A 26,584-nucleotide genomic window follows, 5' to 3' on the forward strand; every position below is an offset into this window, starting at 1 on the left:
GTATTATATAAATTTTTTTTAGCATTTCGTATTAAGTGCCATATATAACTTGTGAGCTAGCAACTGATGACTGGGTAAAACTGTGATAAATATATTCTGCTAAAAATATGACAGCAAAATGAAACCTCAAAGAAAGCAATAATTCATACAATCATTGTGTAACCCTTTTTATTCTTAGGTCTGCTAAAAAATTATCCTTCTCTGTTCCTCAGAATAACTCGTTTGCTTCCCATTTGCTCATTGTGAATATTCATTCCCCAAGGCATTAGCCATCATTCTGCTCTATTTCCTTCTCTATCTGCTCAGCTAATGCTGCTAACTTTCCATTATAAAAGGGTAAATAGTCATAACCTAATGCTCTGAGACTCTGGTGCCTTAACCTAAGGGAAAAATGGAGAGATGATGAATTTTCTGTGAAAGTCATAACCTTTGTCCACTTGGGTTTTTTTTTTTTTTGCTCTAATACGCATATAGTTCAAACAAGTACATAGATATATATTTATGAGCTCTAAATGGATCTAAGGGTGCATATTAGGATATAGGGAAGGAACCTGAGAGATTTTTTGATTCTAGATTTAGTTGAGTCTCTTTTGCTAGTCTCATACATTTTTCATAATGGTTCTTTATTCATATTTATTTTATAGGATAATTTTGGCTTAATAAATACTTTTTACATCCAGCAAAAATTTGAATGGTCTTAGAGAGTCATATTTTCTACTTCTTCACGTCCTTGGTACTATGTAAAGCATATTGTGAATTTCGAGAAATGAGAGTAATTAGTAAATCAATACTTCCTGAACACTTCACTAGGTGCTAACTGGGAGGAATGATAAGGGAGAAAGACAGGAAAGAATGGCAATGATATCTGTAGTCTCCTTTGAGCAATTCAAAGCTAAAAACTTACAGGTACAAAGTGGCATACGTGAATGCAGATGAAATGTAAAATTGAGGAGTCAGTAAGATCTTTTGGAGATGAAAATCTGATCATGTTATTCCCTTTGTATAAATCACAGCAATATGTTCCCATTAGTGATCAAGAATATCCCAATTTTTTAATCTGACTTATAAAGTCCTTCATAATCAGCTATTTCCTTATGTATCCAGTCTAATTGTGTCATCCAATTCTTAATTTGCTCTAATGTGAGTGAATTAAAAGCCATAGGAGAAATGAAAGTTATTGGCTCAATAGATCACAGAAGGCTTCCTCTTAGGGAGTATTTATTTATAATCCCTCCCTGCCCCTCCTTCCTCTCCCCTCCCCGCCTCTTCTTTCACGGGGTCTTGCTCTGTCACCCAGGGTGCAGTGCAGTGCTGTGATCATAACTCACTGCAGTCTTGACCTGCTGAGTTCAAGATCATTCTCTTGCCTCAGCCTCCCGAGTAGCTGGGACTACAGGCATGTGCCACCAGACCTAGCTAATTTTTAATTTTTTCATAGAGATAAGGTCTCTCTATTTTGCCCAGGCTGCTCTCAAACTTCTGGGGTGAAGTGATCAGTTTCCTACAGTGTTGAGATTACAGGTGTGACCATGACCAGCCTATTTATAACTTTTCTGTTTAAAGAAAAAGGAAAAGCATACATACACAGTAAATTTTCTTAATGAAGGTATGACTTCAAAATTCAGTTATGAAAAGTAGATAAGATCACACTTGGCATTTAAACACACTTGCAATTTTAGCTATACCAAACAATTCTCTCAGCTATCCGGGATCATAGAACAACATCATCCTATCCTAACCTAAGGAAAACTGGGTTGCTAACTTCTAATTGAGATAATGGATAAGCTTCTGTTAATAGGATCTTTGTCTGTGTCTGAGTCTGATTAAATTTCCAAGGTGATTAGTCAACTGAGGCCTGGAGAGGGGATTGGAACTGGGGAAGAGCTCTTTGAAAAAGGAGCTTCAAAAAAGACTGTGTGACTGAGACCGGACCTGAGAGATTGCTGGGGAGACCATAGAGAACACCGAGAATGTGTTAGGTTAGTTTGTCTGCATAAACAGTCTAGACTTGGAGTCAGAAATTAAATTTTGTTCTAAGACTGTTAAGGCTTTTTCCACCTCAAGCAGTAAATAAAATTTTATAACTACATGAATACTTAATACTACCTGCAACACAACTTTTTACTTAATGCTAATAGTGCTAATAATGGCTAATATTGGGTGCTTATTATGGTCAGGCCCTGTTTGACATTCTTTATGTGAATTAACACATTATGCACCACAACTCTATGATATGGTTATTATTCCACCTGCACAGTTGAAGAAACTTAAACAGGTCAAGTAACTTATTCAAGCAGGAAGGAAAGAAATAGATAGGGTTTCAACCTAGACAGGCTAGCCAAAGTCTATATCCTTAGATATGATAGCAAGTCCCCTTTAATACAACAAATGCTGTCTTTCATAATAAATCAGTACTCATTTACTTATTTATATTAATATACTTAGCATTTAGAATGGAAGTAAGTACAAATAACTAATTCAGTTCTTTATTTTACAGATGAGGAAACTGAAGTCTTGCGAATGTTTGTTTATTTGGCCCTACATTGAACTGGTAGAAGTGTGCTGGACTTCACTACTTTAAGGCTTTGCTGCTTTACTGTATCTAAGCACTGTGTACTGAACATTACTGTGCCAGGGCTAAACCAAAAAATCTCAAAGTCCTTATTCTAGTGATATTTTATGTATGTATATGTATATTCGTACATAAAAGTACAGCTGACCCTTGAATCACGGGTTGAACTATGCAGGCAATTTACATGTGTAGTTTCTTCTGCCTTTGCCATCCCCAAGAGCAAGACCAACCCCTCCTCTTCCTCCTTCTTTTACTCAATGTGAAGATGAAAGGATGAAGACATTTATGATACACTTCCACTTAACAAACAGTATATTTTCTCTTCCCTATGATTTTCGTAATTAACATTTTATTTTCTCTAATTCACTTTATTGTAAGAATACAGTATATGATACATACAACATGAAATATGTGTTAATTCACTGTTATCTGTAAGGCTTCTGGTTAACAGTACACTATTAGTCGTTAAGCTTTTGGGGAGTCAAAAGTTATATGTGGATTTTTGACTCTGTAGGGGGTGGGGACTGGCACCTCTAACTCCCACCTTGTTCAAAGGTAAACTGTATATGTATATACACATATGTGCATATGAAAATTCATATATGCACACACATACAGTGAGTACTATATATTCATTAAGACATGTAGATACATATGCATTTAAAATACGAATTTTTTTCTAGAAGTCACTTTTTTCTAGAAGTTGTTATAAACATACATGTGCAAGTATCTAGAATGTATCTTTCTAGATACTTGCACATGTATGTTTATAGCAGAACAATTCTCAATTGCAAAAATATGGAACCAGCCCAAATGCCCAGCAATCAATGAGTAGATAAGGAACATGTGGTATATATGTACCATGGAATACTACTTAGCCATAAAAAGGAATAAAATAATGGCATTTGCAGCAACCTGGATGGAATTGGAAACCAAATATCATATGTTCTCACTCTTAAGTGGGGGCTAAGCTATGAGGATACAAGGGCATAAGAATGATACTGTGGACTTTGGGGACTCGGGGGAAAGGGTGGCAGAAGGGTGAGGGATACAAGACTACACATTGGGTACACTGTACACTGCTTGGGTGATAAGTGCATCAAATCTCAGAAATCACCACTAAAGAACTTACAAAACCAAATACCACCTGTTCTCCAAAAACCGATTAAAATAAAAAAATTAATAGAATATAGATATTTTTCTTAAGACAGGTGTTTTTAAGGCAGAAGCATGCTTTAGCACTTTCTTACCCCTCCACCCAACCCAGAAGCACAAGCATTCATGCTGTCATCAGGCATTTGACTGATGTACCATGGTGTCCTTGTTAACCTTTTTGATACTGTATCTTCAATAAAGGGACTCTGTATTTTCAGTAGCCTCAGGCCTGTTCAATTGTGTATTTCCTTGGAACTGATGGAATTAAAAAACCAAATGACACATTATTTTCCCTGCTTTGCTGCCTAGCACATTTTTAGTCAAACACAAATGATCAGGAGGTATATATGGGATTATCTGCTTTTAGAACTTTCTTTCACATATTAGAAAACAGAATGAAAACTTATTTTTTTCATTCTGTCAAAGGAAAATCTATATTAAATATTTGTTTTTTGGGGCACTCTTATTCTTTCTCTAGCCTGCTGCAGACTTCTTCATCTTTTTAGTGATATCTTTACATAATATCAGGTCTTCACTTCTCTCTGTATTTAGGTTGTCAATTCCTTGAAAACTACTTTACTCCCTGTCTTTCTTTCCTACTATCAGACTAGTTTAAACTTTGACCCTGGTTAAACTCACTAACTACTAATCTGCAACCAGGAGAAAGAACTACCAGTCATACGGATTGTTTTTTAATCTAAGATCATGAATGCAAACCTCAAAGGGCACTGAACATTCACCTGTGTTTGCAGTTTGCTCTTCTACTTCCCACAAAGTCCGCATTACACCTGCCTTCAAAGGTCTTGTGTGCCTTGTGTATCACATCTGTGAGAAAATCGAAGAAATCAGACTTGAATGAACTTTCTTGTCTTTTCACCACCAGATTTACCTGTCAACCTACACCTGATCCTCCAACTTCTTCGTTTTTTAATTATTACAATACTCCCACTAAAGGCCAATCCCTTTATTTGTGCTCTGCCTTCCTATTCTTTCGTATTTAATTTTTTTCAAATTTCAATAGCTTTGGGAGGTACAAGTGGTTTTTGGTTACATGAATGAATTATATTGCGGTGAATTCTGACATTTTTAGTGTACCTGTTACCCAAGAGTATACATTGTACTTAATGTGTAGCTTCTCATCCCTGGCCCTTCTCCCATCCTCGGCCTTCTGGATCTCTAAAGTTCATAATATCACTCTGTATGCCTTTGCATACTCACAGCCTAGCTCCCAATTAGAAATTGGAATACAGTTTTTGGTTTTTCACTCCTGTATTACTTAGAATAATGGCCTCCAGCCATTCAAGTTGCTGCAAAAGACATTATTTTTTTCCTTTTAATGGCTGAGTAGTATTCCAAAGTGTATATATAACACATTTTCTTTATCTACTCAGTCAATGGGCATTTAGGTTGGTTTCCACATCTTTGCAGTTGTGAATTGTGCTCCTATAAAAATATGTGTGAAAGTGTCTTTTTCATATAATGACTTCTTTTGTTTTGGGTAGATACCTAGTGGATTTCTCCAATGGTAGATCTACATTTTGCTCTTTAAAATGTCTCCATACTGTATAAAAAAAATGAAACAGGGTTAAAAAAAAAAAAGAAAAATCTCTGTTTTGTTTTCTATAGTTGTACTAATTTACATTTTAACAGTAGTGAGTAAGCGTTCCCTTTACCCCACATCTACACCAATATGTATTTTTTTTTGACTTTTTAATAATGGCCATTCTTACAGGAGTAAGGTGGTATCTCATTGTGGTTTTAATTTGTGTTTCTCTGATGATTAATGATGTTGAGCATTTTTTCATAAGTTTGTTGTCCATTTGTATATCTTCTTTTGAGAAGCGACAATTCATGTCCTTTATCCACTTTTTAGTGAGATTGTTTTTTACCCTGGCAATTTGTTTGCATTCCTCATAGAGTCTGGATACTAGTCCTTTGTCAGATGCACAGTTTACAAATATTTTCTCCCATCTCATGGGTTGTCTGCTTACTCTGTTGGTTCTTTTTCTGTACAGAAGCTTTTTAGTTTAATTGGGTACCATTTATTTTTGTTTTGTTTTGTTTTTGTTTTGTTTTGTTTTGTTTTTTGAGACAGAGTCTTGCTCTGTCGCCAGGCTGGAGTGCAGTGGCATGATCCTGGTTCACTGCAACTTCTGTTTTCCGGTTTCAAGCAATTCTCCTGCCTCAGCCTCCCAAGTAGCTGGGACTATAGGCGTGCACCACCACGCCCGGCCCTTATTTTTGTTTTTACTCATGAATTCTTTGCCTAGGCTGATATCTAGAAGAAGTTTTCTGATGTTATCTTCTAGAATTTTTATGGTTTCAGGCCTTATATTTACATTTTTGATCCACCTTGAGTTTGTACTTTTAGTAGAGATGGCGTTTCACCATGTTGGCCAGGATGGTCTCGATCTCTTGACTTTGAGATCCGCCCCCCTTGGCCTCCCAAAGTGCTGGGATTACAGGTGTGAGCCACCACGCCCGGCCCTTATTTTTGTTTTTACTCATGAATTCTTTGCCTAGGCTGATGTCTAGAAGAAGTTTTCCAATGTTATCTTCTAGAATTTTTACAGTTTCAGGCCTTATATTTACATTTTTGATCCGCCTTGAGTTGATTTTTGCCTATAGTGAGCTATAGGGATCCAGTTTCATTCTTCTACATGTGGCTCATCAGTTTTCCAGCACTATTTATTAAATAGGGTGTCTTTTCCCAATTTATGCTTTTGTATGCTTTGTCAAACATCAGTTGGCTGTACATATTTGACTTTATTTCTGGGTTCTCTGTGGTCCATTTGTCTATGTGCCTGCTTTTATACTACTACCATGCTGTTTTGATAACTACAGCCTTGTGGTATAATTTGAAGTTTAGCAAATGTGATGCCTCCAGATTTGTAATTTTGCTTAGGATTGCTTTGGCTGTTTGGGCTCTTTTATGGTTCCATATAAATTTTACGATGGTTTTTCTAATTCTGTGAAAAATGATGTATATTTTGATGGGAATTACATTGAGTCTGTAGATAGCTTTGGGCAGTATGGTCATTTTCATGATATTGATTCTTCCAATCCAGGAGCATGGGATGTATTTTCATTTGTTTGTGTCATCTATGATTTCTTTCAGCAGTGTTTTGTAGCTCTTATAGAGATATTTTTGCCTTCTCATTCGATGTCATCTTCTCAAGGACTTTACTCCTGTAATTATTGTATAGTTCTTCAGCATCATCAATTACTAGATTATTTCCCATTGGCTTGTGCACTAGTTAGCAGTTCTGCAGCAAGAAGATGGTACATTTAAATCGGCTCTTTTGAGTAAAGTTTAATAAAGGAACTATTTACATAGGGTAAAGTGTAGTCAGGATGCCATGAGAAACAGTGCAGTGCCATGGAAGGAAGGCTCCTCCACCTGTCCATACCCACTTTTTTTCTACTTTTTTTTTTTTAACCTCCTAAGCCTGAAGGGTGAAGGAAATGAGTGATTTTCTGCTGGAGTCAGGGATATCTGTGTGGAGAAAGCACCTGAAAGCAGTCCTGCTCTCTGGTTGAGGGGAGGGACAAGCCAACCCTCTGTGGTCTCATAGGGAGGGACTGAGTGGGGAGATAAAAATCCTGTTTTCTCCTTCCCTCCAGGATCTCTTGTTCATGTTCCTCACTGGCTGAACTCAAGGAACAGAAAAGACAACACATCAAGTAGGTAGAGGATGTGGAGAGCACATCAAGAGGGCCAGTCAGTGTCAGAGCAAGAACTGTATTGGACAAAGTGTAACAGGCAAGGAAGACTTTACTCAATGCTGTTGCAACTGGGTAATGAGGCCAGAATTCAGTGTCACCAAAACAAAGAACGGGGATTTCTAAAGGCTGGGTGAGCTAGCGGAAAAGTACTAGACGTTGTTAGCAGGAGGCTATAGGGCATTTGTGTTTGCTAATAAACTTTACATAACTTTATGACAAGAAGTGGCTTTGCAACTTGGAGCAAGGGGCCTGCTGAAGCTCAGCTACAATCTTCCTACCTAAACTGGGAGACAAGAGATGCTGTCTTCCCTGATGGTTACATTTTAAAGAGGTGGCTTCTGGGTTCTTCAGAAAGATACTCTTGGGTTGTGAAAGTGGCAAGAGGCCTTTAAAAAGATTTACATTTCAAAGAAACAGAGAAATAATTTATAATTAATTGTTGTCTAAAGTAAATGCTTTAATGAAAGAAATGTTAGGGATCTAGAGTCAGGAAGAAGCCTTTCTAAAATTTAATTAAGCTGAGGGCATTTAGGCATCTTGGTCACCAGGTAACATCAGCATAGCATATGCTAAAACAAAACAAAACAAAAAATGGTTTTTCCTGAAGTAAGTCTTCTAAGCTCTGCTTATCTTTAAAGCAAAAGTTGTTGAAAGAGTTGTTTACAGTTGTTATCTCTGATAAATTACCTCTCCTCTGTTCAATCCTTTGCAATCACTACTCTACCTCCAGTATTCACCTATGACTGATCACTATGTTGCCAAATTCTAGTGGCCAGTTTCCTTGTCTTTGTCTTACTTGTTCTCAGCAGCATTCCATAGAGTTAACCATTTCCTTCTTGAAACTAATTTTTTCCTTAGTTTCTGTTATTTATTTTTTTTATTTTTTGTTGTTCCTGTCATTACATGCTCCTTCTCAGATGCTGTTGGCTCCTTCTCCCTAATATCTAATATGGAATGACCCAGGACTTGGTCTTGGCTCCTTTTCTTCTTATTTATTTATTTTTAATTAATTATTTTGAGACAAAGCTTCTCTTTTGTTGCCCAGGCTGGAGTGCAATGGTGTGACCTTGACTCACTGCAACCTCTGCCTCCCTGATTCAAGCGAATCGTCTGCCTCAGCCTCTGGAGTAGCTGGGATTACAGGTGCCCACCACCACACCCAGCTAATTTTTTGTATTTTTAGTAGAGACAGGGTTTCATCATGTTGGCCAGGCTGGTCTGGAACTACTGACCTCAGGTGATCCACCCTCCTCGACCTCCAAAAGTGCTGGGATTACAGGTGTGAGACCCTGCACCTGGCCTTCTTTTTTTATTTTTTAAACCGCACTTTTTTTTAAAATCATCCTGCTCCATTATTTTACTATCCTTATGCTAATAACTATTAATACCCTAGTTTTTGACATCTTTCTACAAATACAGAATCCTATATTCAACTTCCTGCTTCTCAATGAATGTCTAAAAGGGACCAGAAGCTAACTTGTCCTAAAACAGAACTCTGTTTCCCTTCCCTTAACCCACACTTGTTTCTCCCCCATTCTTCCACTCAGTGAACAGCAATATCACCTATCTAATCACTCAAGTCAAAAATACATGAAGAGTGTGCACTTCTTTTTCCCTGACTTCTCACATCCAAATTATTGCTATGTAAAATTGATTCTACCTGCAAAACATATCCCCTCAATTTCTACCACTACATCATCCAGACCATCATGACCCTTCCCTGCAATACTTAATCTTTCTTTGCATTTCTGCCTCCCCACAATTCATTCTCCACAGGGTCAGCAGAGGGATCTTTTAAAAACAGATGTCACTATACTTAGAGTAAATCCAAACTTCTCCATGCCCTGTAAAGCCCCACAGGAACTGATATCTGCCTGTCTTGGATTTCGTGTCTCAGTAACCTACCCTTGCCCACTGTCCCTGGCCACTTTGGCCTCTTCTCTGTTCTTGAAATTCTCTTTCTCTGGATCTTTTTGTAATTTTTGTTGTTGTTGTTGACAATTCAGGTTTTAACTTGTATATCGTTAGAGAGGATTTTCCTGGTCTCAATCTAAGGTGGCCCCTGTAGCTCTATTACATGCCTCTAATTGTTTACAGAACATTTATTATTCTCTAACATGGCCTTATTTATTTTTTGGCATCTGCCTCATCCTACCAGAATAATAAAATTGGGTCCTTCACCTTATCCACTGCACTTGGAACATGGGCTAGCTTATAATAGTCACTATATAAAAATGTGTTGAATTAGAGTTAATTGAGTAGTGAAGGCTATATATTCAAGAAGACTTAATTTTCTGACAGTGTCTGGATTTGAGACTAAGTCTGTTTCTATAATCTGCCATCACTTTTTTTGATTGGCAGCAAATCAGCCTATGTTATGGTTAATTGTATGGGTCAACCTGAACAGGTGAAAGGGTACACACCTAGCTGGTAAAACATTATTTCTGGGCATGTCTGTGACAATGTTTCCAGAAGAAATTAGGACTTACATTGGAAGACTAGGGAAAAATCACTTTTACCAATTCGATTAGGTATCATCTAATCCACTGAAGAACTTGAATAAAACAAAAAGGCATAAAGGGACAAATATAATCTCTTCTTTGACCTAGAACATCATTTTCTCCTGTTCCAGGAAATCTGTGCCCCTGCTTCTCAAACTTTTGAATTTGGACTGGAACTTAACACCATTAGCTTTCCTGATTCTCTGGCCTTCAGACTGAATTATACCATTGGCTTTCCTGGGTCTTCAGCTTGCAGACAGCAGATCCAGGGACTTACTAGCCTCCAAAATTACATGAGCCAATCCATCATAAAAAATCTCTCTTTCTCTCTCTCATCTGTTCATCTGTCTAATCTATCTACTATTGCTTTTGTTTCTCTAGAGAACCCTAATACTAATAATGTATTTCAATTAAATCAGAGAAAAAAAATTAAATGATTAACCAACAAAAAGAATTGCCAGATTGATGTACTGTTTCATGTCACACAGAATTTCCTATTGATAAGGTTTTATGGTGATAGTATTTTCCTTAATGATATATTACATAGATGCAAATATGTATAAAGGGTTAGGCCATGAGATTTATATGAGTACTGAGTTAATTCATTATTTGTAGTATTTCAAACATAGAAATAAACAGTTAATAAAACCACTTAATGGTAAGCATCTATTTTAAGTGACTAGGATAGAATAAGCTAATATTGGTAAGATTTAATTAGGTTGAACAAATAATTAAAAATTATTTTACCACTTTTGAGAGCATTGATGAGGATTATCCCAGAGTTATTTATTCTTTCTGACTTGATTCTTGATTACATAAAATTGTCTAGTAAATATTATCAGAATAATACATCCTCTTCCATATTGGTGAATAAAATTTCGTATTTATTTTATAATATTTTCCAATTACAGATATATGTTTCCAATAGTAAAATTAACCTTGATGCTTGATAAGCAACAGTAATTCACATACTAGAAAATATCAAAGTAGTTTACAACTATAAATTGACCATATGAACAGTTAGTTTCTACCAAGTAGAAGGCAGGGTTTGTGAAAATTTGAGTGGGCAAACCATTTGTATGGCAACAAGTGTTAAGTGTGCAGAAATAAAGTACATTTGAAATACTTAAGTCTAGCATTGATTAGGACAATTCAGTCTAGAGGCTGCAAATGGGTATACCATAAATTACACTTGGTCAACATAGTTGTTTTTACTTGATTTACACAGTATTTTAAAACCAATAGATCTCAACTGAAAATCCTGATTTTTATCTTCTCCCAAAAACTGTCTGTCCTTCAGTGTGAGCCTTCACTGCCACATGTTCAGCAATTGGCTGAACAGAATACTTTCTGGTTCACTCTCCAACACTCCCTAATGTTCCGTACTTTCTCAGCTTTTTGCTTCACACTTTTATATTGCCTGCATGGGCCCTGTACATATTATATTGCCAAATCTGTCAGTTCTGGTTGCTAGTCAGTCAAGTAACACCTAATATGTATGGGGATATATCAAATTGTTTTACCTGTCTTAATTTAACAATATATATATATATATATATATATATATATATATATATATATATATATTGTATGAAACATACAGTTGGTGGATTAAATCAAAAGTTAACTAAAAATTTGAGGTACTTAACTATAAAATAATGTTATTAATTTTGTATTTTTTCTGGAATCAGCATATTTTTTATGTTAAATGGTATTCACTGAATGAATTATTTTAAATAAAATTGTCTAGTAAATATTATCAGTATGAGAGTGTTACAGTAACACATCCTCTTCCATATTGGTGAATAAAACTTTATATTTGTTTTGTAACATTTTCTGATTTTAGATATATGTTTACAGTAGAAATAATTATATATAGAAAAATTACCCAAGAAAAAGTTATCCGTAATCCAATTATATTATGAACATCAGTGATATATGTGTGGGCATGTACATAGCCAAGTATGTGTAAGAATTATGTAGTTATATTGTATAGATTTTTTTTTCCATTTATTTTATTGCATTTTAGGTTTTGGGGTACATGTGAAGAACATGCAAGATTGTTGCCTAGGTACACAAGTGGCAGTGTGATTTGCTGCCTTCCTCCCCATCACCTACATCTGGCATCTCTCCCCTTGCTCTCTCTCCCCAACTCCCCACCCCTCACCGTCCCTCCGCTATTTCTTCCTGACAGACCCCAGTGTGTAGTGCTTCCCTCCCTGTGTCCATGTATTCTCATTGTTCAACACCCACCTATGAGTGAGAACATGTGGTGTTTGATCTTCTGCTCTTCTGCCAGTTTGCTGAGAATGATGGTTTCCAGGTTCATCCATGTCCCTACAAAGGACACAAACTCATTGTTTTTAATGGCTGCATAATATTCCATGGTGTATGTGTGCCACATTTCCCTGTCCAGTCTATCATCGATGGGCATTTGGGTTGGTTCCAGGTCTTTGCTATTGTAAACAGTGCTGCAATGAACATTCGTGTGCACCTGTCCTTATAGCAGAATGATTTATAATCGTTTGGATATATACCCAGTAATAGGATTGCTGGGTCAAATGGAATTTCTATTTCTATGTCCTTGAGGAATCGCCACACTGTCTTCCACAATGGTTGAACTAATTTACACTCCCACCCACAGTGTAAAAGTGTTCCTATTTCTCCACATCCTCTCCAGCATCTGTTGTCTCCAGTTACTTTAATGATCGCCATTCTAACTGACGTGAGATGGTATCTCAATGTAGTTTTGATTTGCATTTCTCTGATGACCAGTGATGATGAGCATTTTTTTCATATGTTTGTTGGCCTCATGTATGTCTTCTTTTGTAAAATATCTGTTCATATCCTTTGCCCACTTTTGAATGGGCTTGTATAGATTTTTTAAAGCAAAACTAAAAGTTAAAATTTAGATGGAAAATTAATATAAAACAAAATTTAAAGTTAACATGTTGAATAGTAGTTTTTCTACTTTATAACATATTGTCAACAATTTCCTATGTCACTAAATTGAATGGACATTTCTGAGAGAGGAAATAGGTTTTATTTATTTATTTATTTGAGACAGTGTTTTGCTCTTGTTACCTAGGCTGGAGTGCAGTGGTGTGATATGCGCTCATTGCAACCTCTGCCTCTTGGGTTCACGATTCTCCTGCCTCAGCCTCCTGAGTAACTGAGATTACAAGCTTGCACTACTACACCTGGCTAATTTTGCATTTTTAATAGAGACAAGGTTCACCATGTTGGTCAGGCTGGTCTTGAACTCCTGACCTCTCTCTGCCTAGGATTCTCAAAGTGCTGAGATTACAGATATGAGCCACCATGGCCAGCCAGATTTTAATTTTCAGATAGATAAAAAATAAAGATTTTTCATTTAATTTAAAAACTAATCTGGTTAGAACCAACTAGTTTTGCTTAGTTAATGTGAAGGGGAAAGATCTATAAACAAAGCAAAAAGTAAAAATTAATAAATAAGTGTTTAATATAAAAATAAAGATTTATTTTCTTCAGTTATATATTCTTCACTAAGTTTTTGATTTGATTTGGCCTCATACTTCAGACTTAGAGATATTTTTACCTCACGAAAGGCAAGTCATGCTATTCTAAGAAAACTGCTTCTAAGATCTGAAAAACCCTTATTTTTTAGTATTCTATTTTGATAAAAATAGAACAGTAATTGAAAATGAATAATTCAAAGAAAGATTGTTATCTTTTGCTAAACGGGAATTTCTTTCTTCTTTCATTTGATTAAGCATAAAAGCTAGTCAGTTGGATTTGGGGGAACATTTAATTATTTTGTGCATGTTTGGAACTAAATATGGGCCCATTTATATTTCATAGGACTGAAATTCACAGTTTCACTTTGTTTATTAGGAATAATGGTGCCAACTATGAAATTAATGACTTTTATTCAGTATATCCTGTAAAACCTATGTGAAATTCCATTTCTAACCACAGTTAAAAAGCTTTTTATTTTTTATAATTTTACTTCACAGATGAGAAAACAGATGCAGAGAAGCAAATAACTTGACCCAGCATAGTAATATGATAAGTTAGCAAGAGTTTGAGGCTCAGAACTTATTGCTGTTTATTTTCCATAACCACTGATTCATCATGTTCCCTGAAGCTCGTCCAGCCTGCTTTACTAAATTCCAAGAATGGACAGGCCATGCATTTTCCACATTGGCATTCTATGAGCTTTGTATTCTATTTAAACTGTTTGAATTTTCCATTCATTTTCTTCAAGTACTATGGTTTTGACCTGTAAAGCATAATGTCACCAGAATCCAATATTTTGGATTATTTTCTTGGTTAACTATACAAAGACTGAGCTATTAAAAATAAATATAACTTTTTTTATACACCAAGAAACAGTCGTCTACTTTAAAGGTAGAAAAATAACTTATTTTCCTTGCTTCTTTTTTAAATTTTCCATTTTTAATGCAAATAATTTTAAAATACTGAATATTACAATTAACAATACATATTTAAATAAATAGGATGGAGAGCATACAATGATCATTTTTTCTTTTCAAATCAGTGGTTCTAGGGACATTATACTTAGGAAAAGTATTGTACAATAACAAGTATAACATTACCATATCAGATATATAATAATTTAAGTGCACATTTCAGTGTATTTGTACCCCAAACAATATGTCAAGCAATGCAGACATCTCTGTTTAAAAATGATCATTTTTCATGATCCCATCATTTATCATCCGAGATCACAGTAAAACATATTTTAATAGAATAGGTTAAGTTGCAGCCATCAGACTATTAGAGATTTTCTAGAAGTCATTCCTTCCAGCTCCCTTTTCCTGTTCCACATCCCCCCTTCCTGATCTTGTCCCCATTTTCAGCAGCTGTGTTATTTACTTGGCCATTATGTTGATATCAAAAGTTCAGTGATCCTGACTGGGCATTAGAAAGTAAATCACAGCTGAGGTCCAGAAGGGCTACCTATAAAGTGCAAGGTACCATTTCAACTTTCCCACATAATAGGTTATTTTGTCATTGGCATTACCGTGCTCTTCAAGCCTTAGCAACAAAGCTAAAATAACTTCATTTGTTTTAGCCACCCTCTGACTGCTGAATTGTAGAACAGTTTTCCTTTTGTTTACTTCTAACGCTTAAAAAAATAAAGTTACTAAGTATAGTTCTGTGATTCTTCTTGTCGCTAAAGGTCATCTGCTCTGGCCACAAAGGTTTCTAGGCAATGAGAAATTGATTTACCCAGAAACAGGGAACCTCATTTTTAACTTTTCTTAATGGCCTTCACAAGGGAATTAGAACATCCTCCTCAGAAAGGTTGACATGCTCTGGCATAGATGGGGGCGAGCACACTATAAACATGTTAGTGTCTTGACTATGAATTGCTTGCCACCTAGATGAATGCTCGTCACACTGTCTGGAAGACACTTGTCACAGCCTTTCGAAGACCTGCTTATCATTCATGTGGTCACTTCCATTACCTCTGCTCAGACCGTGCTGACCTGCTATTAGTGACTCTAATTTAATTTCCCTCACCAGTGTCATGGGTTATTTCTTCCATTACTTGAGAGATTTAATTTACAGAGTAAACTCCATCACATAAGAGAAGAAATTTTTCATGACAGTAGGAACAAGTACCTTTGGAAGATTAAGATGATGTGACTATTTATCTTGGTCATCTCAGTAGCTGGCAGTTGAAACTTCATCAAATGGTAGTATATTCATATATTGATGGTGTCTCTGACAGGTATTAAGCATTGTATGTTTTACTGATTTTGTACTCATTTTTTGGTGCTGTTCATTCAGAGAATCTTAACTAACAGGCACAGGTTTCTCTGGAAACCAGAGAAAGTATAAAACGAACATTCTTTTCCTCTATTTCCCATATGGACTTCAGAACTCAACTTCCCTAGATTTTATTAAATTATACTATTTCAAAAGAACAGTAGTGGGAAAAATGTCTCAATAGTTGAGGATCAGATTAAAGGCTTAAAAGGTGTTGTTTTCCTGGTTCTTAGATTTGATTTGAAGAAATGCCTGACGAAAAGCTCCCTTTAAAGTACAAATAATGAAGGCAGAGCTGTGGCACAGCACAGTGGACTCTGAAAAAGTTAACGTATATTTATGATCTGTTTTTCTATTTTGGCTCACTAATTTCCAGAATGTTTAAATATTTTCACTCATTTTTTCCCTCAATTATCACCCTTAATTATCAATTAAGACCTTGTCTAAATGATTTATTCTTTTCTCTAACTTGGCTTATAAACACTCAACAGTATTTACAAATGATCATCACTGTCTTTGGTCTTTGTTTAACTCCCAAATGGCCAATGCCCTGTGAACTTTAATAAAGAAAAAAAAAAATCAAACCAATCTTCATGTTTCTGTGAATATAGATGTTGAGAGAGAAACGAATGTCAATCCATCTAATTTTTCCCCTTTCGGTTTTGGCTTTATTGTCCAGGCTCCAAACTTGGGCTTATCCTCAACTCTTCTCTTTTGTTCATACCCTAATCTAATCCTTCAGGAAATACTCTACGTTAAAATGTATGCAGAATACAAGCATCTCTCCCAAACATGATTTCTCTAATGGCCAGTCTGCTGGACTCCACTGGATAACAAGAGGGCAGTGCAGGGAGGGAGACAATAAGAGTTGTGAGGATGCTAAAGTCTGTTTTAAAATTTTAGTCTTAAGAGAAGAGAAATGAATTCTCTTTATGTCCTTTTTTTTTTTTTTCAGTCCTTATCTCAACTCTTCCATGTTCTCCTCTAAGGTTTGAATCATGATTAGTTTAAATAAGCTATGGTAATTTCAACCCCCTTTGTTAGTTACTGTGAGGTGGCCAGGCATCTTCATTCTAACTAATGAGACAAACAGAAACTGTGTTGGGGGAACTTCATCCTCAGATTACACAGGGAAAGGCTTCCCCCATCACTTCCTTCCTGCTTGGAACTAACAGGGTATTTGAAGCTAGGACTAACTAATTGTAGGAAGGTAATAGCCTGGGATGTCAAGCCAATATGAGAGAGGCAGAAATAGCCTGAGTCTTGCTGATATTACAGAGTGACTGAATCCACAGACTGCCTACTTCTAGAATCCTAGTTAAACAGATAATAATAATAAAAAAAAAAGCCACACTGCATTTGGCTCAGTCCTGCTACCTGAAGCTAAAACCATTTCAAATTGATGTATGCCCATGTAATTGTGTCATGGATTTTTTAGCATTATGCCCCACCTATAGGTAAATGAAGATGTTCTTTTTACTTAGAACCTCGTGTACTCAATTTGAGTGAGTGGAAAGTGCACCATTAGTTACTGTGTCTTTTCTCCTAGATGACCTTAGACCAGATCTTGTAGACTTAATGCTTTCCACTTTCTCTGAGTCACAGGTTAGGGTTTTGTTTAGTGTGTTACAAGACCAGGTCTTCAGCTGTTTCCTGTCTCTCATTCACCAGCATGTACTGTTATGAGCCACCTGAATGTCCTAAGTAGTTCTTAGATTTTTGGTTGTATTTTATGTATCCTAAATGAGACAATATATGTGAATATTTTTAGTCAATTATTAAGAACTAAATGTGTGTAGTACTATTATTGCTGTTATTACTATCCTCATTTTTATTACTGTTCATTATTTTGTTTCTTCTTCTACACAATAGCCTTTTACTCCCAGGACCCAGAATTCTGACTAGTATTTTAGTGTCCTGGTCCATGTGGGGGTTCCAATGAAGTGTTTCTCATACGTTAGAAATAGGAAAAACATAATTGCCTTCTGAAAGTTTATTTGAAAAATTAATGCTGGTTAGACCAGAACATGGAAGCATAAAGAATAACCAAGACTATAAAATGTAACGTGAATGAATTATGAACATATATAAAGGAAGTCAGGGGAGAGCTTACTCTGCTGAGGAAACACATACAAGAGAGTTACAGAGTAAAACCTTGCCAGTGTTCTTTGGACCATCCAGTGAAGAGCAGGTGAAATCTTAGCCATTTAATATTCTAGCATATCAAACTCCTTGGATTCTGTAATTACCTTTTCTTCAGGAATCCCCACCTTTCATAAGAGGATTTTCAAGTGACTTAGACAAAGTCAGTTACTTCCTTAGGAGGCGTTTTATGATTATACAGATATTACTTTTCAGGGGTCAAGTTTTTTCTTAGAGTATGATTTCTTAACAACTTCCAGGAAAAAATACACTTTTTATTCTTCTACTTGGGCAGAAAGAGAGTTGATCTTTGGGATGATAGAATGGAATATACCTTGAGAGAACTGAATTTCACTCACAAATTGAACACATAGAGTCATTGACCTTTCAGACATTTGAGAAATTGTGGAGCTTCTGAATAGCAGCAATTTTAGACAATTTTAATAAACTCATCACTTAGTTATATACCTACAGCTAGAATTTGTAGATATTTAAGATGTTTAATATCATTGTAACATGTAATTTTTGCTAATTCTTTTCTATTAATGTGTGTACAATATATTAAATAAAATGAATGATTCATTGTGGGTTTGTTTAATTCTTCCATGCACTCCTTTGTTCTTGGAAACCCAGAGGAGTAAAATATTACATCTGCTCTTGGGCTTGCCCATGAATGAGTAGATCTAAATGCCTAGTTGGGTAGTGATTAATCAGATCCAGCCTGCCTTGGAACAGCTGTGTCCAGGACATGCCCCCCTGGAGTTAGAAGTGCAATTTACCTCTAGGGATGGCATATGTCTCAATTTATTTTACAATTTAGCCCAGTGATTTTTTAAAGCTTTCAAATGCAGGTGACATTTTGGTTAAAAAAAAAAAAAACAAAAAAAACCAGACTTGTGGTCAAAGATCAAGGTTCTAGTTCTGTCTCACCCCACTGATTAACAGACTGACCTTTGGGAAATCACTTGTTAGCCCTGCATTATACTGTAGGGTACAGTTTAATACTTTATTCCTTAATTATCTTCCCATGTTGTCAGGAACAGCAAATAAAACTGTTTGTGTGTGTGTGTGTGTGTGTGTATACACACATACATATACACACACATATATAGAAAGAGGAAACTGAAATAGTTAAAACATTTTACTTTTCTGATGATGATTCATTATTATCACAGAAGCACTGGGCTACAATTTTCACAGCATACCCTCATGTACAAATTATAAAGTTTTTGTTTTCCTATGCCGAAACAATTTTACTGTGAGTTCTCATTTCATATGATGGAATAACACTTGATCTATGATCACCTGAGGAAATTCCGACATTTTAAAATTTGTCTTAGTAATTTCTAATTTAACTCAATTAGAATTTCTTCTTTCCTTTTTTCCCTTCCTTAAAGTAACTCTGAACCTTAAACATTCTATCCTACAAAACTGTGTTTATGGGTATCCTTTGCCTGCTCTGGTCATATACCAAGCTATTTAATCATCTTATCTTACTCTTCTTTTTCTAGTGGTTTGCACAGGGGCCCTGTACCTCTACTGGTGCTTGCACTGACAGTCTACATCACGTTCCACTGCAATGTCTTTGTACCTGCTATGAGAATTTTTCTTTTGTCAGTCCTCAGTGTCACTTCTTTCCCATTCTTGGTCATGTAGGGGGAAGGACTGATCCCTAGGTAGCCTTCTCTTTCCATCCACAATGGGGACTCTGAGGAGATTTCCACTCTATAAGAAATTAAGATAGAAAGGAGAAAAAGTGTTTTTTTTTTTTTGTATTCTTGATTCCTCAGACTCACCCAGTGGTCAGCCACCTCCCTGTGCTTCTTGCCTCCACGTTTTGTCCTGGGGGACCTGTCAAGGTGCAGTTCTGTCCCTTCTTTTATTAACCAGCTCCATTTAAAACATCTTCTTTCTCTTCTGATATTAATAAATATCTAGTAGAGTAACAAACCGAGAAGGAATGTGGCTACTGATTATGATAAATCATATATCATTCATATCTTCTTAAGCCTGGACTGCAGCATTTTGAACTCAACAGTAAAGAACTTGTAGTCTTCCTATGTTAGTTTTTTCACTGTGATTTATCTATGAGTGCTGGGTGAGTGGGCATTTGGTAAAAGTGAAGAAACTCAATGAACAAGGTAAGCAGGGGTGCAAAACACACTCATTATAATCTGTCACACAAATTCATGTTTTCCCAATTTCCTTCTGACAAAAAATCTCATAACATTGCTCAGAAATTATGATTTCCAAAAAAGGTGGAAGCTTTAATGTGAACATTTGGCATTTGGATCTCCAAAATATTTTAAAAACATTCCTGCAAGTATAGATTATACATATGACATAAACCATGGTAATTAAGTCTCTTTTAATAGATTTTAATGAGTTGTATATTTCCAGTATCCTTACAAAACTGTTTGTTGGGTGACTGCTGTTCTTTAAGGAAGTATGCATCCTTATAAAATAAAGTGGTATACTATTTAGTGGTGGATGAAAAATCCCTGAAAAGTGCTGTGGACTTCATTGAGGTATTGTGGGTTTCAATTAATGCCAATCACTTACTTGTATACTAGAGGGGCTTAATGAACAGTAAATAATTAGCTTGACTTATCTGGGGAAATATGAAATGGAAGTTGGGATATAAATTAAATATAATTTTAAATATTCTTGGAATTAATAGATTATGTTTTTACTTGATACCATATTTGTAGAAAAAGAAAGATCTTAAGGAATAAGAAATAAGATGAAGTAGATTCAAAGAGATTTCAAGAAATATTAAATATCAAACAATTTGAGTTGGAACACCATTTTTATGAGTTGGTCCTAATAGCACACATACATTTTTTTTCTTCAATTTTAAGTTTAAATTTGGGGGCACATGTGCAGGATGTGCAGGTTTGTTACATAGGTAAGCATGTATCATGGTGGTTTGCTGCAAAGATTGAACCATCACCTAGGTATTAAGCCAACATCCATTTGCTATTCTTTCTGATGTTTTCCCTCCCTCTATCCCTGCCCAACAGGCCCCAGTGTGTGTTGTTCCCTACCATATGTCCGTGTGTTCTCATCATTCAGCTCCCACTTATAAGTGAGAACATGTGGTGTTTGGTTTTCTGTTCCTTCATTAGTTTACTGAGGATAATGGCTTCCAGCTCCACCTGTGTTCCTGAAAAGGACACAATCTCATTTCTTTTTATGGCTGCACAGTATTCCAGAGTGTATACGTACCACATTTTCTTTATCCAGTCAATCATTGATGAGCATTTAGGTTGAATCCATGTCTTTGCTATTGTGAATAGTGCTGCAATGAATGTATCTTTATAATAATTTATATTCCTTTGACTGTTCAGTAATGGGATTGCCACATCAAATGGTATTTCTGCTTTTAGAACTTTAAGGAATCACCACACTATCTTCCACAATGGTTGAACTAACTTACATTCCCACCAGCAGTAAAAGTGTTTCTTTTTCTCAGCAACCTTGCCAGCCATTTGTTGTTTCTTGACTTTTTAATAGTCATCCTTCCGACTGGTGTGGGATGGTATCTCATTGTGGTTTTGATCTGCATTTCTCTAATGATTTTTTTTTTCATGTTTGTTGGCAGCATAAATATCTTCTTTTGAGAACTGACTGTTCATGTCTTTTGCCCACTTTTTAATGAGGTTGTTTGTTTTTCTTTCTTGTAAATTTGTTTAAGTTTTTTGTAGACTCTGGATATTATACCTTTGTCAGATGGATGAATTGCAAAAATTTTCTCCCATTCTGTAGGTTCTCTGTTCACTCTGAAGATAGTTTCTTTTGCTGAAGATAGAAGCTTTTTAACTAGATCCCATTTGGCAAATTTTGCTTTTGTTACTATTGATTTTGAACTTTCTGTCACAAAATATTTGCCTGTGCCTGTGTCCTCAATGGTATTGCCTAGGCTTTCTTCTGGGGTTTTTATAGTTTTGGGTTTTACATTTAAGTCTTTAATCCATCTAGAGTTAATTTTTGTAAAAGGTATAGGGAAGAGGTTTACTTTCAATTTTCTTCATATGGCTAGCCAGTTCTCCCAGCACCATTTATTAAATAGAGAATTATTTCCCCATTGCATGCAAAAATATATTTTGATTTTTGTTATTGTATAGCAGTTATTTTGTGAATGAAACAATAGCCTTAATCCTTGAAGTTAATCTATTCAGAGCAGGAGGCAAGAAATTAAAAGTAAACAAAAGAAAACAAAGAAAAACCTCCCACAAAATATAATGGTGTAAGTGCTGTAATCAAATTATGACCATGTAGTATCAGAATTCTATGGAGAAGACACTAAAATAGCAATCCCTTTATAAAATTATATTATATCCTTACTAAATTTTAGACTCCAATAATAATATGAAAATATTTCACAATGTCTTCATACTGACAAAATTTAACTCATTAACACTTTGCAATTACCATCAACCAAACTCCTTTCAACTAAGAGTATCAAAGTTTCACATTATTCTGTCAGCAATGTACCCATGAGACATGACTATAGTATAAGTCTTTAAAAATACTAGTTTATGTGTATACCATTTCTTAGAAGAGAAATTTTGACAGAAAAGATTTGCTGTTACTTTGAAAAACAAAACAAAACTGCTCTGAAAAATTTAGCTGACATAGCCAGTCTGTCTATGTTGGCCTTTTCCTGTGATTAGTAGATTACTAAATCAAAAGCTCAGAGGCAGCCCAGCCCAGCCCAGTCTAATCCAGACTATCCTAGCCCAGGCTAGGTATTTTATGCAAATACCTATTAGCTTCTTCAGCTTTAGGCATCATTATCAGTTGCATGTCCTGTTTTTCTTAGCTTTCTCCTAGTATAAATATGGCTGGCTACTAGAAACATAACCATCTAGCAACATAACATAGCATCTCTCTAGTAACCCTTAGTCAGTCTTCTTTGAACTTCCTAAATCTCAGTCTTCGCCTTTCCAAAGTGGAAGCTGCTGGTATTGCTTTTGCATCAACATGGTGATATCCTTGATATGGGTCCCTGGATTTTTGTCCTTAAGGCAGGGTGAATGGTGGAAGCACTATATGGACAATAAAACTCTGTTCTGCCGATACTTCTCCCCAATATTTAACAAAGTGAAAATCAACAGACGCTCTTCTTAGGATGATTTATCTCTTCATGATCCCTTAAAACAATGCTTCACCAACTCTTTACATAGTCTTTTTTCTCTGAGCAATGGTTTCCTTTCAGAGCTCCTGCTTATAAAACAATGATATGACTGCCTGCCACATTTGTAACAACCCAGATTATTGTATTCTGTGGCTGCCATAGTTATAACTGCCATAAAACAAATGTATTATTTAAACAATAAGAAAATCAGGTCCAGAGGCCCAGAACAAGAAAGTGCTACTATTTTGTAATACATTTTTAATTTTAGATAGTCTCAGAATTACAGAGTAATAGTGAAGAGAGTAGAAAGAGTTCCATAACCCTACACGCATTTCCTCTTTTGTTAACAGCTTATGTTACTCTACATTTGTTATCAATAATAAACCACTCTTGACAAATAATTATTCATTAAAATCTGTACTTTACTCAGATTTCTTTACTTTTTCTTTTGCTTTGTTCCAGGGTCTTGTCCAGGATACCACATTGAATTTAGTTGTCACATCTCCTTAGGCTCCTCTTGGCTTTGGCCATGACTAAGATGACCTTAACATTTCCCTCAGCTTAACTAGATTTTAGCCAAGTTTCTTTATCCCTTTTCTTAAAGAATTTACTTTAGAAAACTTGAAATTGTAAATAGTTTATGTGTCCCTTTTAAATGCGTGTGACTCTTCTAGCCTTTTGCCAATTTTACAGCTCAGGGATGTCTTTCTCAAGGAGCTGGGAACCATCTCTTTGAAACATAAACACGGGAGGAGATAGCACCCCTTTCTGCCAGTCTCCGTGGGAGGGTAGGAGCCTCATTTCAGTGGGCTTCAATTACTAAACACAGATGGCTTACAGAGAAAAACATTTGTAAACTCAGAAATATCTCAATGTGCACAATTCATCCCATTGTTTAACCTCCCCCTAATGTTTTCCATTATTCTTCCACTAGCTCACCCCAGTGCTTAAAAACCCTCCAGCCTTTTATTTCAATGGAGGTAAGTTCAATCTTTCTCTCTTATTGCAGTAGAGTTGAATAGAATCTTTCCTGCCTGTTTTAACTTGGTCCAGGGCAGTTTTCACTTTGAAAACATTGCCTCGGATAGATATTCCTTTTTTTGGATGACCTTGAAATTTTTGAGAAGTTCTAGTCAGGTATTTTGTAGAATGTCTCTCAATTGGGATTTGAATGATGTTTTTCTTAATATTTGACTAGCATTGCACATTTTTGGGAAAATGCCACAGAGGTAAAGTATCATGTTTTTATCACATCATATCGAAAGTAGATAAGATCAACATGATGTATCACTGATGATGCTTAGCTGATTACCTGGCTGAGGTCACTCTTTTCAGGTCTCCAGTCTCATTTTATACTGGACCCATTATGTGCAGCTCACATGTAAGGGGAGTTATGTACCCCTCTTCTTTGGGAGTGGAGTATCTACATACATTGTGTGGAGTCCTCCTGCATGAGAAAAATGCATTTATTCTCTCCTCCATTTATTAACTTGGTCAATCCTGTATTATAGTTTGATGGATATGTGGATATTTCTTTTACATTTTGTGTTATCTTTTGTTGCTCAGCCACTGGGAGTTTCTTCCGTTGACCTCTGTGTCTCTTTGACATACCCCCATCTTTGTAATTATTTGAGTACTTAACTTTCTGACAGAACAGGATGTTCTGGGCTCCTTGTATATGTTTTCTGCTTCTTTCCTGGACTCAGCTGTTTCTCTAAAGAACCCTAATTCCTTTTATTTGAGAATGATATCAGAAATAAATACTTGGGCATTTAGATATATGCTAGTTTCTATTTGAGTAGCCTTGGTTCCTCTCAACCCAAAGAGTAAGACAATATATGTGTATACTAACGTGTGTATACATATATCTATAAATATTTCTCTATGTAATCATCTCTGCTTGTAATAAACTATAAAAAGCTATCGTAAACGAAATCAGTTCGTGCTGATGTCTCAAAGTCTAATTGGTTAGCACATGGATTTTTCTAGCTTCCCCCTTCGGCTTATCTATAAATTTTCACTCCAAAGTGAAAAACCTGGCTCCAACCATTTGCCATCTATTTACTTAGTTGTTCAATTTTAATATAGATGTATAGCAGTATCAGAACCTTTAGCTGTTCATTGCCAATTCCTAAGGGAAATAAATTGATCATCTAGAGTTCAGTGCTTATGCACATTTTCTTTTGTCTTTAGTGTTACAGAACCCACTCATTTCCAGAGTTACTTAAGTCAGCACTCTCCCCGGTTTGCTTTTCAGTAAAGTTGTTCCAAACATTCGTAATAGAGTCAGATTGTATACATTATACATTCTATCCTGAAATTCTCTCACCTTCTAAATGATTTTTTAAAAAATTTGCATGCATTGTTTTGCTCTTTGTGATTATTGATTTTAGATCTTTACTCTTTTTAAATACATGTATTCAATGCTATAAACTTCCATCTAAACATTGCCTTTTTTGCATCCCACTGACTTTGATAAGTGGTGTTCTCAATTTAATTCAAAACATTTTTATTTTTTTCTTGAGATTTCTTCTTTACCCTTGGGTTATTTGAAGGTGTGTTGTTTAGTTTCCCTATACTTGGGAATTGACTAGTTACATATCTGCTATTGATTTCTAGTTTAATTTCATTCAGTGAGAATGAACATGCTTTGTATATCTATTCCTTTACATTTGTTAAGGTGTGTTCTGTGGCTCGGAATCTTGTCTACCTTGATGAAAGTTTCATGTGAGCTTTAGAAGATGTGTATTCTACAGTTTTTGATGGAGTAGTATATAAATGTCAATCAGATGAAATTGATTGGTAGTACTGTTCACGCCAACTGTACCCATACTGATCTTCTGCCTGTTAGATATATCAATTACTAAAAGACAGATGCTGAATTCTACAATAATAATAGTGTATTCGTCTATTTTTCCTTTTGATTCTATCAGTTTTTGCCTCAGATTTATGATGTTCTGTTGTTAGGTGCATACACATTTAGGATTATTATGGTTTTTTTTGTGTTCACTTTTTTATCATTATCTTTACACCTTATAATTTTCTTGTTCTGAAGTCTGCTTTGTGTGAAATTAAAACAGCGACTCCAGCTTTTATTTGATTAGTGTTAGTATGACATTTCTTTCTCTATATCTTAACTTTTAACTTAACTGTCTCTCTATATAGTGCGGGTTTCTTGTAAGCAACATATGTTCGGTGTGTTTTTGCTAGCCGCTCTGGCACTCTCTGCCTTTTAGCTAGTTTCCTTAGATCATTCATGTTTTAAGTGATTTACTGATGTAGTTGGATTAATACTTACCATGTTTGTAACTTTTCTATTCATTATATTTTCTTTCTCCTCTAGATTTATTTGAGCATTTTATGTGATTCCTTTTCCTATCCTTTCTTATTTATTTATTTATTTATTTATTTTTTTCCATTTATTTATTTTATTGCATTTTAGGTTTTGGGGCACATGTGAAGAACATGCAAAATTGTTGCATAGGAACACACATGGCAGTGTGATTTGCTGCCTTCCTCCCCATCACCTACATCTGGCATTTCTCCCCTTGCTATCTCTCCCCAGCTTCC

Source organism: Cebus imitator, unplaced genomic scaffold (genome assembly GCF_001604975.1).
Source record: "Cebus imitator isolate Cc_AM_T3 unplaced genomic scaffold, Cebus_imitator-1.0 Scaffold11, whole genome shotgun sequence".
Classification (NCBI taxonomy): domain Eukaryota; kingdom Metazoa; phylum Chordata; class Mammalia; order Primates; family Cebidae; genus Cebus; species Cebus imitator.